The sequence below is a fragment of the Triticum aestivum genome, chromosome 5A (assembly GCF_018294505.1).
Source record: "Triticum aestivum cultivar Chinese Spring chromosome 5A, IWGSC CS RefSeq v2.1, whole genome shotgun sequence".
NCBI classification, from domain to species: Eukaryota; Viridiplantae; Streptophyta; class Magnoliopsida; order Poales; family Poaceae; genus Triticum; species Triticum aestivum.
Window position 1 is genome coordinate 660595155 of NC_057806.1, and position 13219 is coordinate 660608373.

At 43.6% G+C, this 13219-nt stretch overlaps 1 long non-coding RNA gene and 1 pseudogene across 2 annotated transcripts; one reads left to right on the forward strand and one right to left on the reverse strand.

Annotated features, from left to right (window-relative positions):
- The first annotated feature begins 1422 nt into the window (after positions 1 to 1422).
- LOC123108263 (protein NRT1/ PTR FAMILY 8.2-like) lies at positions 1423 to 3535 on the forward strand (annotated as a pseudogene).
- A 1105-nt stretch (positions 3536 to 4640) lies between these two features.
- On the reverse strand, positions 4641 to 11136 carry LOC123108264 (uncharacterized). 2 transcript variants are annotated; one of them, XR_006451866.1, is made up of 7 exons: positions 10478 to 11136; positions 10034 to 10286; positions 9407 to 9578; positions 6772 to 9303; positions 6543 to 6687; positions 6148 to 6273; positions 4641 to 4964 (listed from the first exon to the last, which is right to left on the reverse strand). It is a non-coding gene; the product is annotated as an uncharacterized lncRNA (long non-coding RNA). The 2 variants fall into 2 exon arrangements; XR_006451865.1 differs by having other exon boundaries at positions 4641 to 6273.
- Between the last annotated feature and the right edge of the window lie 2083 nt (positions 11137 to 13219).

Consider the following 13219-nt stretch of genomic DNA (forward strand, 5'->3'; position numbering starts at 1 on the left):
ATTCATAGACCACCTAACGACGACTACAAGAAGTACAACGAGCCGAAGGCGCCGCTGTCATCGCCCCTCCCTTGCTGGAGTTGGGCACAACTTGTTGTAATAGATCGTTGAGAAGTCGTCGTGCTAAGGCCACAAAGAACCAATGCACCAGGACAGCAACCGCCATCGATGGAAAAAAGTTTAGATCGGAAAGATCCAACCTGAAGACACAAGAACAAAGACAAACAAATGACCGGATTCGAGTAGATCCACCAAAGACAACCACCGACCGAATCTCGCGAGATTCGCCGGAGACATACCTCCACACGCTCTCCAACAATGCTAACACACCACTAGAATGGGGCTAGGCGGGGAGAACCTTATTTCATCTTCAAGAAGCGGCCGTGGTCTCGTCTTTCTGAACAGGACACAAACACTAACAAAACTTGAAGAAGCACCTAAAAACGAAGCACTCCCTTGCCAAGAGCCGGGATCAATCGCGCACCAGAGAAGACGTGGCAGTTTGGCGATGTTGCCGACGGGAGGCATAAATCCTAGCTGTCTTTCCTTGGAGAAGAGTCGCAAGGACGAGAGACAACAAATTCCTTTGTAGCTTTCTAAATAGGTTTTTTTACAAAAAAAAACCCCTATTTATCACGTGAATTGCCAAGCGCCTCCGTATGTACCAACTAAAATACAGATTCAAACCATCTTAAATACTCCTCCCGTTTCAAAAAGATTGTATTAGATTTGTCTACTTAAAACATGTGTAGATATGGATACAAACGTGTCTAGATACATCCGTATATAGACAAATTTAAGACAATCTTTTTTAGGTAATAAATGTTTTTTTTGTATGGGCTGGAGGGAGTATAATCTGAGCCTTGGGACAGGTTCAAAGGATTAACTCTCCGCTCCGGGACAGGTCCATGATTGGTTTGATCATCGCGGATATCAAGATGGCATCTTGTGCCTTGTCTTCGGTCTCTTTTATGCATGTTCGTCGGCATTGTAATATTTTAGCTCATGTTTTAGCTAAGTCTAGTTTGAACTCTATGAGTCCTTGTGTTTTTCTTTCTGCTCCGGATTGCATCCGGAAGACTCTATGTAATTTGTTTGCTTGATTAATAAAGGCCGACTTTCTCTAAAAAAAAGAGTTGGCGTTGGATCAAATTAACCGATTGATTGATATGGAATCAGACTCGGATCAGCCGCAACGTACCTAGCTACTATATCTACTCCCTCCGTCCGAAAATACTTGTCATCAAAATGGACAAAAAAGGATGTATCTAGAACTAAAATACATCTAGATACATCCCCTTTTATTCATTTTGATGACAAATATTTTCGGACGGAGGGAGTATCTACCAACCTAGCCGCGGCCCCTCAACAAGAAAAACTTTCATCGATTAAATAAATTGTTGGATCTCATCACACCGAGCGATGGCGGCGGGTGCGACGACGATGGACGGCACCACCGACCTCTCCGGCGAGCCGGCGGTGAGGGGCAAGACGGGGGTTGGAGGGCGTGCCCCTTCATCCTGGCCAACGAGTGCTGCGAGCGCCTCGCCTACTACGGCATGAGCTCCAATCTGGTCAACTACATGATCGACCGCCTCCACCAGGGCAACGCCGCCGCCGCCACCAACGTCAACAACTGGTCCGGCACCTGCTACGTGATGCCCCTCCTCGGCGCCTTCATCGCCGACGCCTACCTCGGCCGCTTCCGCACCATCGCCGCCTTCATGTCCCTCTACATCGCCGGCCTCGCCCTCCTCACCCTCACCGCCACCGTGCCCGGCCTCAGGCCGCCCGACTGCGCCGGCTGCAAGCCCGCCGCCGCCCAGACCGCCGTTCTTCACCGCGCTCTACCTCATCGCCGTCGGCACCGGCGGCATCAAGCCCTGCGTCTCCTCCTTCGGCGCCGACCAGTTCGACGACGCCGACCCGCGCGAGATGCGCAGCAAGAGCTCCTTTTTCAACTGGTTCTACATGTCCATCAACGTCGGCGCCCTCGTCGCCTCCTCGATGCTCGTCTGGGTCCAGATGAACGTCGGATGGGGCTGGGGATTCGGCATCCCCGCCGCCGCCATGGCCGTCGCCGTCGTCAGCTTCCTCATGGGCAGCAGGCTCTACAGGTACCAGAAGCCCGGGGGCAGCCCGCTCACCAGGATGCTGCAGGTCGTGGTCGCCGCCTGCAGGAAGTCGCATGTCCCCCTCCCCGCCGACGCCTCCCTGCTGCACGAAGTCGCCTCGCCCGACGGCAAGGCCGCCATCGAGGGCAGCAGGAGGCTGGAGCACACGGATCAGCTGAGGTGCCTGGACAAGGCCGCCGTGCTTGTGACGACGCCCGGGCCCGGCGGCGCTCAAGAGGAAAACCCGTGGAGGCTGTGCACGGTGACGCAGGTGGAGGAGCTCAAGAGCATGGTGCGGCTGCTGCCGGTGTGGGCGAGCGGCATCGTCATGTCGGCGGTGTACAGCCAGATGAGCACCATGTTCGTGCTCCAGGGCAACACCCTGGACCCGCGCATGGGCGCCTCCTTCAAGATCCCCGCCGCCTCGCTCTCCATCTTCGACACCATCGCCGTCATCGTGTGGGCGCTCGCCTACGACCGGCTCATCGTCCCCGCCGCACGCCGGATCACGGGCCACCCGCGCGGGTTCACGCAGCTGCAGCGCATGGGCATCGGCCTGGTGATATCCATCTTCTCCATGGTGGCCGCCGGGGTGCTGGAGGTTGTCAGGCTCCACGTCGCCGCCACACACGGCATGCTGGACTCCAAGGAGTACCTGCCCATGTCCATCTTCTGGCAGGTGCCGCAGTACTTCATCGTGGGCGCGGCGGAGGTGTTCACGTTCGTGGGGCAGATCGAGTTCTTCTACGACCAGTCGCCGGACGCCATGAGGAGCATGGGGTCGGCGCTGTCGCTCACGTCCAACGCGCTGGGCAACTACCTGAGCACGCTGCTGGTGGTGATCGTGACGGCCATCTCCACCAGGAACGGCGGCCTCGGGTGGATCCCGGATGACAACCTCAACCGGGGGCACCTCGACTACTTCTACTGGGTGCTGGCCGTGCTCAGCGCCCTCTAACTTCCTCGTCTACCTCTGGATTGCAAAGTGGTACAAGTACAAGGCCACAGCACCTCCTGCAGCAGCTTCAGTCGTTGCCATCGGCGACGACACCAATTAGAATTTGTACACACTTGTTAATTCCTTCCCCGTATACTTCCTCCGTTCCTAAATATAAGTCTCTGGGGAGATTCTACTATGGACCACATACAAAGCAAAATGAGTGAATCTACACTCTAAATGCATCTATATATACCCGTATGTGCTTCATAGTGAAATCACTACAAATACTTATATTTTGGAACAGAGGGAGTATATTATATGCATGTTTTAGGGGTGAAACAAGTTAAGTTTGAGATGATTTTATCTTGAAATTGTAGCTTTTGCTTTTGAGTGCAAAATTCTAGCTAGTACCAGCAGTTAATTAGTGTTATCTAGGAGGTATCACACCTGGTGTTCTGTTTTTTCACATGACTCGTTTTTCAGACTGTTTCTAATTGGAAGGGGTGTGTGCATTACTTTACTATAATTAGATTCATCACTAAACCATTGTAAACAGCTAAACATCCTGACATATATAGGATGCATGCATATCTTGCTTAATTATACTAGTCGTGATCAGCATGTTTTCTGAATCTGGGGCATTATTAACAGTAGCTTCTCTGTTCAGGTAAAATTAACAGCTAGCAGCAATCATTTTCAAACATATATACAAGACAGTAGGTAAAAAAGCATTTATATGTGCCCACTGGACATTTTATTAACCTATAAATTAAGTAACAAACACATTAGCAATGCACCAAGGATGAACTCTAAAAAAGTTCATGTTGGGTATGACTATGATTGGATCTCTTTTACCATGAATCACAATGTCTAGTCAGTCCTTGATCTTTAAAGGTGCTCTGCATTTATGTTTTGCGGTCTCAGAAAGGGCTAGCGAGATACCATCTTGCTATATCATATTATGATTGTTTTGAGAAAGTCTTGTCATCCGAGATTTATTATTACTAGATGACCCGTTGCGCCAATGGCGCAAAGGGCGACAACAAGCCAAGTATTGTAAGAGTGGTGATAGGAAAATTCACACAGATCGAAATAATAAATACTTACTACTGGTAGATAGATACTTAGTGATAACACATAATGTTTTAAGAAGCTTACGATGGCCCAAAGGTTGAGGGAAATTCAAGTTTTCAAACCATGCACGTTAGAATATTTAGGCACAAAAGATATGAAATTTGTTACATTACGGTTCTAAGAAAAGCATGAAATGAGTAGCAAACTACATACATAGACCCATTGTGATGATGGCTCAAAAGGCGAATGAGTTTACGACAGCTCATTTACAGTACTGATGAACATTAGGTAGAATCATTGTTGCATGTGTCATTGGTATTGAAAATTACTTCATTGTCTAAGCAACTCTTCATGGTTGGCAAAAGTTATATCCATGGACAGCAGTAAAACCACCAGCCAATAGAGGAGCATAATTTTGAAAAACATGGCACATGCCAGAGGCAATGGATGGTGCAATCCAGCTTGGAAAAGGGCCAAAATAATAAACATAGACCCAATAAAATATTTCAAAATTGTCTTAGCAAATGCAATCATCGATTCACAACTTTTGAGTTGGTTTACAAAGAATAATTTGGATAGTAATAAACTGTACAATAAGACAGCAAATACACTTGTCAAAGCTTTATTGCCAAGTCTAATTTACATAATGCTCAACTAATAGATCACTTGTTCTGACACACACGCACATAAGACAGATACATTATCATCTAATCTACCATGACCTTGCTCAGGTTGGGGTTTCATTTGAAGAAGTGATGCATGCAGAACATAAACTGGATCGCCGACATCGACGCCTTTCGAGGTGGGAAGTGGCATCGTGAAGAAATTCCTAATTCCTAAAGAGAAACAACATAGAGCAAATGGCCTGCTGAAGAGTTCAAATAGTTTCCTAAAATATAATTTAGACAACAAAGTAGCAAGAGAAATGTACAATAGTGGAAACCTGATGATGGGCTGAAATACATGCACTTTAACAACTAACCGGTGCAACAAAAACATGCTCAACAGAGTGAGGGACACAGCTGGAAAAAATAATTATGTGTAACATTACTAACTGATCTCACTACCATAGAAGCATAAATAATAAACGACCATATGTTTCAGGATGATTTCGCTCATACAAATTGCATTTCTTATCCCTTTTCCATTTTACCTTAACTCGATTTCCATCCACAGTTACACGACCATGTATCATAAAAATAGATAGTTTTGAGTGTAATTTTCAGCTCTATAGAGAATCCAACTACAAATGCATAGCTTATATAGAGAGCATCACATGTGCAAACTTCAAATCAGCCATAAATGTATTAGAAACTATGCAAAGCAAATGGAAAAAGGTAGTAGAACTTGCTGACATTTAAACTCTAAATGGGTTCTTATAGTATGTATTTATACCATGCAAGTCATGCCAAATAAAATTAATTATGACACTTCAAATATTAAATCTATTAAAACAAATAGTGTTTGACATAAAGACAACTCAAATCAAAAGAAAGCAAGGTAAAACCTTTCAAAGCATCCAGATGGTGTGCACAAGTACATCAATACAAAATGTGATATAACATATTAAGCAATATTAGGTTCATTTATGTTATTCAAAGAAAAATGTCCTAGCCAGAGAGCAGTACCAGCAGAACAAACATTCCAGGTTTTTTTGGAACAAAGCGGTAAAGCGCACATGGCCAGAAGACACAAGAACAACCAGCCAAAAACACAGTACTGCTGTTCATACAGTCGCTATTGCTACAACAAAATGAACAAAATTTCTTACTCCCTCCGTTCACTTTTATAAGTCATTTCAGACAGCTGAAAATGAGCTACTTTGCACCCTGTCTGAAATGTCTTCAAGGCCTTATAAAAGTGAACAGAGGGAGTAATATTCTTTCTCTTGTTGAAAAACAGGATGTTTGCATAATAGAATAAGATGAAACGATGATAAATTAGCTGTAGCCCAACTGAGCATGGAGATTCATCAATTAGGGGATAGTGGGTTTGAGAGATATTGTGTGGTTTCCAGACCTGCAGGCAGCCGACAGCGTCTCCTGTTGTACTCCTCGATGAATCCGGACCTTGGGTAGGTTGTCGATGGACGGCCTCGGCATATGTCTTTGGTGCCCTCGATCTTCAAGAGTCAACTGCATTCACCTGTGTCCACAGAGACATGACACTATCAGAAAAATGCAACAACATGTAGGAACCAAAGGCATGTCAGGGAAAGTTCAGCATGACTTATGATGTATTGTCAGCTAGAATGCTAGTCATACTGTAGTTCCTATTTCTAGTATTATCTAGCAACAAGTATTTTCCTATCATAAGTTAACATCTGCAACGACTAAGTGATTGACTTCTCATCATCTAAACAAGTAAGTGACTTTCTACTAAGCAACAAAACTACAGCATGGTGTTGTACCAACCTGGGTTCTGGTACTGTGGTCGAAATGAATCAGCAAGGCTCTCCCAATCATGAGAAATCGCCCTTTGTCCAACATCATTACATTCATCAGGATCTTGTTTTCTTGAACAAGAAGGGCAGAAAGGCCCAAATGCACATACCAAAATCTGAGGAACTTTACCAAGTTAGGAAAGCAATAGGCATACATGGCAGATAATCTATGGAATACTGAGGCAAGCAATAGGATGAACCTGTCTTTGGTGAAGATAACTTAGCTATATCATTTATGCTGCCAACCTAAACAACATGCTCTGCTCAGTGAGAGATCCATTAATTAAAAAAAGGGAGGAGGAAGCAGAGCACATCACACAAGCTTGCATATATACAGAGAGAGGGATTGGGTGAAGCTCATCTTGGCGTGTTGGCATGAGACGTGTTTATTGTTGCTTCACAAGTGCACCGTCGGCCGCCTCTCCAGGCTGCTACTCCGTGCAAGCTCACCAGTGCCACAACAATAGAAGAGGGCTTTGACCACCTACCCTGAGTGTGCAAGCCTCCATCTTAAGCCATGTATATCTGGTTTCTTTTCACACACATACAGGTAATAGTTTTGAAATGACAGAAATACAGTGAATTGATCGAAACAAACATTAATATGGCTATTGCCTAAATAGCTCGGTGGCAGCATTTGACCAAAGATGAATAGGTGTTAGGAAAAAATTACCTCGCCGTCCATGAGATTGAAGCCGATGGTGTCTACGGCAACCTGGTTTGGTGAGAAGCCACCTGTGGAATCGAACTGTCCAATCCCTTGATTGCCATGACATTAGCACAAAGTATAATAAACTCGAATTAATAACAAGCACACAGACACATACTGATTTAGAAAAACTGTTGATGGAAGTTTAACTGGTTATTACTCCCTCCGTAAACTAATATGAGAGCATTTAGATCACTAAAATAGTGATCTAAACACTCTTATATTAGTTTACAGAGGGAGTACATAGCATATTCAAATAGAATACGCAACATAAAAAGTGGCTTAAGCAAGTACAACATATATTATTCATCATTGATTGCAATTTATTGTTGATAGCTTACCAAGATGGCTACTTGGTAACATATATTATGCATAGCAACATTGATCATGATAGAGGAAGGCAAGGTATGCCACAACGTCTAAGCACTATTAGCCCCTATGGCGGGTGCATGTCGACAGAGCTCGTCTAATAGTAGTTGTTATACTCACCATCCATATCATCAGCAGAATATCCATTTTGTGTTGAACTGGACTCAACATAATATGGATACGTGCCTTACTTTTGTAAGGAGAGACTGACTGCATCAGTAAGTTGCTGCAGTTTTGCTATAGCATCATAAACCTCTGTAAGAGTCTTTTTAAGGTTATAGGTGTTCATTGAAACAGCAGGCTCTAGCGCAGCTCCAGCAACTTGCTGAACTTGGTTAGACATCACACGAACTCCTTCCAAGTAGCCTGACAATTCCTTACTTAATTAAATATCAAACGACTGGCATATAGAAGCGTGCTATATTAAGGGACAACCAATATCGGAAGAATTCACAGAATTATCAAAAGAAACAACCAGGAATATGAAACAACTGGTAGACAGACGCTATATTCAAAAAACTAAGAGCTGTCACATGACCAAGTACATCACGCGTAAGACAACAAAAGAGGTGCAGCCTCACCATAGAACAATCACACAAAGGGCCGGAAGTACACATCTAGAATTTCTCTTTCAGTTAACACGTACAATGTATCAAAGATTTAACTTGACATACCTTATTTTGCTCTCATGTAAATGGAAGGAAGAAACACTCATGTATGTACGGAGATACAACTGAAGTGAAGCTACCAAGGGAATCTTACTTTTAAAGCGAACAGCCCATTTATCAGAATAGAAGTGCATCTATGCAGGATTGACAGGAAAATATAACCATTTTTATGTAAAATATGAGCTTTGATTGTCAGAAAAACAGTGTAATTGGTAATGAACAGTAGGACTGGGACACGGCACGATGTATCGCTTGTTAGTTTGCCATGTATGATTTCACGTTATTTGTCACTGACTGAAACTGATCTTCACTCTTTTACTTTTTTAGACCGATCCTCAGTGACAAAGATATGCATATCACTAAGCAAACTTGACTTCACTCAAGAAACTTACATTTGCATCGACTGAGAAAGTTAGAGAATAGAGAGTACTTCCATGACAAACCTAAGCAAAACACATAGTAGACATCATATAACTATTATCAAGATGAGAGCTTCAACGAAATGCCTTGCCATCCTAGCTGCTTCAGTATAGAGAACTTAAGAAAGAATTGAAGAACCTGGTAGACTACCAATTAAGATATCAACCTGCAGCCTAGCATTACGACCAAAGAGAATGGAGCTGATGATCCTATGAATGGAAACTTACCTGGAATATTTTATTTATCTACGATATTGATTTTGTGTGTTTCAAATAAGGCAAATTTAGAGGAATCAAGAATCTGACTTGTAGAGAATAGACTTGGATACATTCAGAATCATTCAGATGTGGAAAAAAAATGACATTAAAAGCTTCATTTCAAATGTAATACCTGTATACCTGGAGCTACCAAAAAAACCTATTTTTCAGCAAGCCACACCCCTCGCAGGCCACAGCCAAGGTAACCACTGGTTCTGCAAGCCTCCATGGCAATCATCTAATTGTCCGCAGCTGCAATTCCTCCCGGAGCACAAACTAATAAAATTTCTACTCCTGATCTCCATAACTCTAGCAAAAGGTACACTAACCATTGTTCAGGAAAATGAAGAGGGGAGGGATTCATGCTTCTGTGATGTGAATATGAAATGGAACAAATAAAACAGTGAATCACCTCTTTGTGAGCATGAAGTTTCTTGTTGAAAACCATTCACGGCTGATTTTTAAGATTGGAAGCCATGGCACTCCAAATCCTAGCATGTTTCCCCAAAGTAGTTACGCACTTAGTATACATGATAGCAAACGATTCTGAACAATTCCAAAGCAACTGATGCCCGCAGAAGAGCCTGGAATAAGGGTCAGACAAGAAAAATCAGTCAACCGTACAGTTGTATGATAGCAGCATAATTGAAGGCACCTATTTGTATTTATTAATATTAAAAGAAGCAAAAATTTCTCAATTGACTCAATAAAGAACAAGACACCTGAACACAGGACGCATACCAATAAAATCCAGCCACATATATTTGCGCACACTTAGACATTCTCACATGTAAAAAAAATTAGGCAAATTCTACAGCCTATATATCCCAAACATAAATACTTATATAGGATGAAACTGAAACTATTCATGTTTTCTTTGGGCTGAATCAAGCCTATTCATGGGCAAATTACATTATCTTTTCACCAAATATCACAATTTAAATGTCCCTTACATCCTAAAATGAAGCCAAACGATGGGAACTCAACACTATTGAAAATGATGGTAAGATAAAAAAAACATGAGTAGCACAACAGGCACCTGTTCCATAAGGCGAGCAAAGCAAACCCCCAAGAATCTCTCTTCCTCCTGCTTGTCTCCTTTCTCATCCTGCCTGTCTCCTCTCCTCCTACTCCAGCTAGCTGGCCAAGACAACAAATCCAAGCATCAAAGTTGGAAACTAAAAAGAAAGGAGACAGTAGGGAAGATGCCACCATGAGAACCAAATCGAACAAGAATATCTCCTGCTGCTGCTGATCTCCTTCCTCCTCATCCGTGACTCCTCCTACTTATCCTGCTGGCCAAAACAACAAATCCAAGCATTGAAATTAGAAACTAAAAAAAGAGAACCAAAATCAAACAGCCATACACTTTTTTAGCAGGCACCATGCATACTAAACCATGGTGGGAGAGATTGTAGGAGGAGGAGCAGCGAGGGACATCCGAGGGCTGGGGGAGGAGAAAAGGGAGAGGAGGAGGGCTCACCCCAAGGACTTGCAGGCGGCGCCAGAAGCCTGGAGTTCGTGGGGCCTGGGATGACTTCACAAGGCGGCGGATCCGATGGAGCTCAGGGCGGAGGCTGCCATCTACGTATACGCCTCCCTGGACCACCAAGGCCTCTCCTCTTTCCTCTCTCTTTCTCCCTCCTCTCCTTCCTTTTCTCTCTCCCTCTCATCTTCTCTCTCCCGCCGTCACCGCCTTCTCCTTTTGTCTGCAGGTCGTCGCCGTCGCCGTCGCCGGAGAGAAAAGTGAAGGGTAGGAGGCGGCCTAGTGGAGAGCAGGGAGGAGAAAGCGCAGGCGGCGCCACCACGATCCACCCCACGTCTCCCTCTTCTCTCACCCAAGAGGCACACACAAACAGACACAGCAGAGATGGGCCTGCTAGGAAAGGAGGATCCCCACATGTCATCAGCTATAGCACGAAATAGCAATGTCTATAGAAACGGCGGCTGGATCTTTGACAATGCGCCAACGAGGTAGATCGTGCGATGCCCCCAGATGAGCGGGTAGTCTAGCAAGATTTATATGTTCAATTGCTCGCTAGTTGATTATGCTATTAATATGAGTAAACATGAGATCTAAGTGTTATTATGAATATGGTTAGTCATAATCTTTGCTAAAAACTTGAATGCTGGCTTTACATATTTACAACAACAAGAGCAAACAGAGTTTGTAAAAGTTTTTCTTTATCACTTTCAGTTTATCAACTGAATTGCTTGAGAACAAACAAAAGTTTAAGCTTGGGGGAGTTGATACGTCTCTGTCGTATCTACTTTTCCAAACACTTTTGCCCTTGTTTTGGACTCTAATTTGCATGATTTTAATGGAACTAACCCGGACTGACGTTGTTTTCAGCAGAATTGCCATGATGTTATTTATGTGCAGATACAAACATTCTCGGAATGACCTGAAACTCCACAGAACTTATTTTTGGAAAATAAGAAAAATGCTGGCGAAAGAATTAAGGCCAGGGGGCCCACACCTGTCCACAAGGGTAGGGGGCGCTCCCCCCCGGGCACGCCCCCTGCCTCGTGGGCCCCCTGGTGCTCCACCGACCTCAACTCCAACTCCATATATTTGTGTTCGGGGAGAAAAAAATTAGAGAGAAGGATTCATCGCGTTTTACATACGGAACCGCCGCCAAGCCCTAAACTCTCTCGGGAGGGCTGATCTGGAGTCCGTTCGGGGCTCCGAAAAGGGAAATCCGTTGCCGTCGTCATCATCAACCATCCTCCATCACCAATTTCATGATGCTCACCGCCGTGCGTGAGTAATTCCATCATAGGTTTGCTGGACGGTGATGGGTTGGATGAGATCTATCATGTAATCGAGTTAGTTTTGTTAGGGTTTAATCCCTAGTATCCATTATGTTCTGAAATTGATGTTGCTATGACTTTGCTATGCTTAATGCTTGTCACTAGGCCCCGAATGTCATGATTTCAGATCTGAACCTATTATGTTTTCATGAATATATGTGAGTTCTTGATCCTATCTTGCAAGTCTATAGGCACCTACTATGTGTTAGGATCCGGCAACCCCGAAGTGACAATAATCGGGACCACTCCCGGTGATGACCGTAGTTTGAGGAGTTCATGTATTCACTATGTGCTAATGCTTTGTTCCGGTACTCTATTAAAAGAAAGCCTTAATATCACTTAGTTTTCATTAGGACCCCGCTGCCACGGGAGGGTAGGACAAAAGATGTCATGCAAGTTCTTTTTCATAAGCACGTATGACTATATTCGGAATACATGCCTACATTACATTGATGAATTGGAGTTAGTTCTCTGTCACCCTATGTTATGACTGTTACATGATGAACCACATCCAACGTAATTATCCATCACCGATCCAATGCCTACGAGCTTTTCACATATTGTTCTTCGCTTATTTACTTTTCCGCTGTTATTGTTACAATCACTACAAAACTCAAAAATATTAATTTTGCTACCGTTACCTTTGCTACTGTTACCACTACTATCATATTACTTTGCTACTAAACACGTTGCTGCAGATATTAAGTTATCCAGGTGTGGTTGAATTGACAACTCAGCTGCTAATACTTGATAAATATTCTTTGGCTCCCCTTGTGTTGAATCAATAAATTTGGGTTGAATACTCTACACTTGTGGGTTATCACACCTTTCCGCCACGCCGAGCCGGCCACCTCACGCCCATCGCGACGCCTCGTCGCCATGGCACAACGCTCGATCATCAACACCAACGCCCAGCTTTTAGCCCTGCAGAACCTCCCCGGTCCGAGTCGGGTCATAGAACTGGTGGCATTGGGGGATGCATTTATTTATATTGAACATTTATACTTTGACATACTTTATCCGGTTCCTAAGTGTATGTCTTATTCTACCAACAACTTTAATGTACTATCTTTAATATTATATTAGATATAAATAGTTGCATTAAATATGTAATTACCATGTTTTAAGATTACAAATACATTTTCACGGGCTAAATGAAATTGTATAAATTTTATATTCTAATTGAGTTGGAGGTGTTAACTTGTGTTACATTGGATTTTACTCTAAATGGAAGCAAACATTAATATTATAGTACAATTCAATTTAGTCCTTGCAATGTGATGTGGTGCATTCATGTGTTCCATTTGTCTAAGAAATATTTAGGTTGGTTCACTAATTATTAGTAGACTGAAATTAGTTACATCTCAATCAACAACTTGTAGCATCGATTCGATGTTGAGATCCATGCAAA